Raw genomic sequence first — 3,917 nt, 5'->3', positions numbered from 1 at the left:
AAAGATTAAGCCATGCATGTCTAAGTACATGCCGAAAATAAGGCGAAACCGCGAATGGCTCATTAAATCAGTTATGGTTCCTTAGATCGTTTCTTCCTACTTGGATAACTGTGGCAATTCTAGAGCTAATACATGCAGTGAGCCTGGAGCCCTTTGGGTAACGGGTGCTTTTATTAGACCAAGATCGATCGGGTTTCGGCCCGTATTGTGTGGTGACTCTGGATAACTTTGTGCTGATCGCATGGCCACGAGCCGGCGACGTTTCTTTCAAGTGTCTGCCTTATCAACTTTCGATGGTAGGTTACTTGCTTACCATGGTTGTTACGGGTAACGGAGAATCAGGGTTCGATTCCGGAGAGGGAGCCTGAGAAACGGCTACCACATCCAAGGAAGGCAGCAGGCGCGCAAATTACCCACTCCCGGCACGGGGAGGTAGTGACGAAAAATAACAATACGGGACTCTTTTGAGGCCCCGTAATTGAAATGAGTACACTCTAAATCCTTTAACGAGGATCAATTGGAGGGCAAGTCTGGTGCCAGCAGCCGCGGTAATTCCAGCTCCAATAGCGTATACTAAAGCTGCTGCGGTTAAAAAGCTCGTAGTTGGATCTCAGTTCCAGACGAGTAGTGCATCTACCCGATGCGACGGCTCGGACTGAACATCATGCCGGTTCTTTCTTGGTGCACTTCATTGTGTGCCTCGAGATGGCCGGTGCTTTTACTTTGAAAAAATTAGAGTGCTCAACGCAGGCGAGTCGCCTGAATAAACTTGCATGGAATAATAGAACAAGACCTCGTTTCTGTTCTGTTGGTTTTTGGAATACGAGGTAATGATTAAGAGGGACGGACGGGGGCATTCGTATTGCGGCGCTAGAGGTGAAATTCTTGGACCGTCGCAAGACGAACTACTGCGAAAGCATTTGCCAAGAATGTTTTCATTGATCAAGAACGAAAGTCAGAGGTTCGAAGGCGATCAGATACCGCCCTAGTTCTGACCATAAACGATGACGATGCCAACCAGCGATCCGCCTGAGTTACTCAAATGACTCGGCGGGCAGCTTCCGGGAAACCAAAGTATTTGGGTTCCGGGGAAGTATGGTTGCAAAGCTGAAACTTAAAGGAATTGACGGAAGGGCACCACCAGGAGTGGAGCCTGCGGCTTAATTTGACTCAACACGGGAAAACTTACCCGGCCCGGACACTGGGAGGATTGACAGATTGAGAGCTCTTTCTTGATTCGGTGGATGGTGGTGCATGGCCGTTCTTAGTTGGTGGAGCGATTTGTCTGGTTAATTCCGATAACGAACGAGACTCTAGCCTATTAAATAGGTGCGGGGTTCCCAGCACCTTACAACCTTCTTAGAGGGACAAGCGGCTCCTAGCCGCACGAAACAGAGCAATAACAGGTCTGTGATGCCCTTAGATGTCCGGGGCCGCACGCGCGCTACACTGAAGGAAGCAGCGTGTCTTTATCCCTGTCTGAAAAGACTGGGTAACCCGTGGAACTTCTTTCGTGATTGGGATAGGGGCTTGCAATTGTTCCCCTTGAACGAGGAATTCCCAGTAAGCGCGAGTCATAAGCTCGCGTTGATTACGTCCCTGCCCTTTGTACACACCGCCCGTCGCTACTACCGATTGAATGATTTAGTGAGGTCTTCGGACCGATGTCCGGCGCGGCCTTTCGGTTGCGCCGGTCTGTTGGAAAGATGACCAAACTTGATCATTTAGAGGAAGTAAAAGTCGTAACAAGGTTTCCGTAGGTGAACCTGCGGAAGGATCATTAACGGATTGTGAAGGGTGAGCGCCTCAGCTGCGTCTGCGCCCGACACTTTCTGCCGCTGACCCCGTTTGGACGCGGGGTCGGCTTTTCCCCACGGGGCTGCCTGAATGTGGAGCGGCACCCCGTGACAAATTGTTGCGCCCAGCGGACGCCAACACCGCGACCTTGGACGGTCGGCCAGGTGGCGGACGCGGGTACAAACGGCGCAACGCACTCATAGGTCGGCTTTCGACCCGCCACTGCACCGTGGCTCGAAGCGCTCGAAATGCGCGACCCGACCGCTGCGGGACCGCCTAGTACTGTAAACAGGAGCGGCGGAGCGCGAACGGCGAGTCGTGGTTACGTCGGTAGAAGGCGAGGCTGCGCGTTCCCGAAACGCCAGCCGAGTGCCCTCCCGACCGTTCGAGCGTGCAAGAACGAGACCCGACAATCGCGCGGCGACTGCCAAGTACGAGAGGAACGGCACAAGCGTCGGCGGTCGGTCAAGGAACTGGCGATGTGACGGGTCCGCTGTGCACCAGTGCATACCGTCCCGCCGTCCGCGGCAAGCGCCTCCGCGTCCTCGGGTGACGGAGGCTGCCGGTCGGTTCTTGCAGGCGAGGGATCTCGCTGGCACCGGTTCGCGTTGACGCGCGGCCGGTCATGGCACGGCGATGCGACGGCCGAGGTGCGCAGTACTCGATGGAGGAACCGCACGCTCCGATGACCGTCCCGCCCTCCGCGGCGTATGCGTACCGACCGTAATGGTTGCAGCAGCGCCGGCCGGCTTTTGAATTCGCCACACGAAACACGGTGCGAGATCGCGGTTAGGGGAGCGTCGACGTTGCCAGGCGTTTTGCTTGCTGCCGAGGGAAAGGCGGCACGGCCACGTCGCGCTCGTCGCGATTAGCGGGTCTGCGCGCTTTGGGAAGGTGCCGCAACGACTTGCCGAAAGAGGAAGCACGGAAGAACGAGGGACTTGGACGTCCCGACAATTGAACGCACTTGCGGCCAGGCCCTTGCTGGCTTCGTTCTTCCGCCTCGAGTAGGCTCGTACGCGGCTCCGGCGCCGAAAGTGGTCCTTGGCACCGACTTCGGTGGACGTGGGAAGTGCCGCGCAAGTACGGCGCGCCTGGCTCCACCTGTTGGCTAAAGTAGGCAGCCGGATCGGCATTTTGGTGTGCGGTGGCAAACCGTGGATGCGAAAAAAGCTTGTGCGATTTCGTGGAACAAAAAGCGGGGGTCCCCCTTTTTATGCGGAGGAGACCGACCCGCCTGCCGTGGTGAACCGCGACGCCACGGTAAAAACGGGAGAGGCTTGTCGATGGGACCGTGCATCCCGCGCTCCACGGAGGCCGGGAGGCGGCCGCCCGAGGAAATGTGTAGCCGTCGAGGCCCGCATCTGCGTGCACTCTTATCCAAATGGGTGTACCGCAGGCATTTTCTGGTTAGGCGGGCCAATGAGAGCGAGCACACAACGATACCTACGGGTCCGGCTTGGAGAACCGGCTTCGACGCCTCCCGAGTATTTATAGAGGGGTGGACCACGAAAGCACTCGCAAGTAGCGAAAGCGAAACGCCGTCCGAAACACACCGTTTGCTCGATTTGCGGCAGCCGAAAAAGGCGCGGCAGAGTTTTGGAGTCCAAGCGTGCGCTGAAAAGCGCCCTTCTTGGCCACTGTTTGGCCGAGTGCCAGAAACGTTTGGTTTTGACTGTACGGAATTGAACAAACACTTTTTCACGACTCTAAGCGGTGGATCACTCGGTTCTCGGGTCGATGAAGAACGCAGCCAGCTGCGAGACTTGGTGTGAATTGCAGGACACACTGAGCACTGATTCTTTGAACGCACATTGCGGCCTTGGGTCTTCCCTTGGCTTCGTCTGTCTGAGGGTCGGATCACATATCAAGAGAGCCTTCGGCGCACAAGGGAACGTGAGCCGTCGACTCGTTTTGACCGCGTCGGCAACACGGACAGCACGCTGAACACCTCACAGCGAGCGCCAACAGCGGCCACTCAAGGGCGAGACGGTGGCGACCGTCGTGCCAGAGCCCAACCGAAACGGGGGCGACCGACTGCATTGAGGATGTGGCACCTCGTTGAGACCGCCGCAGGACTTCGAGTCGGAAGGAAGCCTGCAGGGAAAGTGCGGTCGAGG

The 3,917-nt window shown here is 56.7% G+C and overlaps 2 non-coding genes across 2 annotated transcripts; both read left to right on the top strand.

Moving 5' to 3' along the window:
* On the top strand, positions 1–1,783 carry LOC142794555 (small subunit ribosomal RNA; the record flags this gene model as incomplete). Its single annotated transcript, XR_012892441.1, has 1 exon — positions 1–1,783. It is a non-coding gene; the product is annotated as a small subunit ribosomal RNA (ribosomal RNA).
* A 1,719-nt stretch (positions 1,784–3,502) lies between these two features.
* On the top strand, positions 3,503–3,655 carry LOC142794563 (5.8S ribosomal RNA). The gene has a single exon (XR_012892447.1). It is a non-coding gene; the product is annotated as a 5.8S ribosomal RNA (ribosomal RNA).
* Positions 3,656–3,917: the final 262 nt, after the last annotated feature.

The sequence above is a fragment of the Rhipicephalus microplus genome, unplaced genomic scaffold, assembly GCF_043290135.1.
Source record: "Rhipicephalus microplus isolate Deutch F79 unplaced genomic scaffold, USDA_Rmic scaffold_455, whole genome shotgun sequence".
NCBI lineage: Eukaryota > Metazoa > Arthropoda > Arachnida > Ixodida > Ixodidae > Rhipicephalus > Rhipicephalus microplus.
Note: the sequence above shows the minus strand (reverse complement) of the source record. Positions and strands in the feature narration are given on the sequence as shown.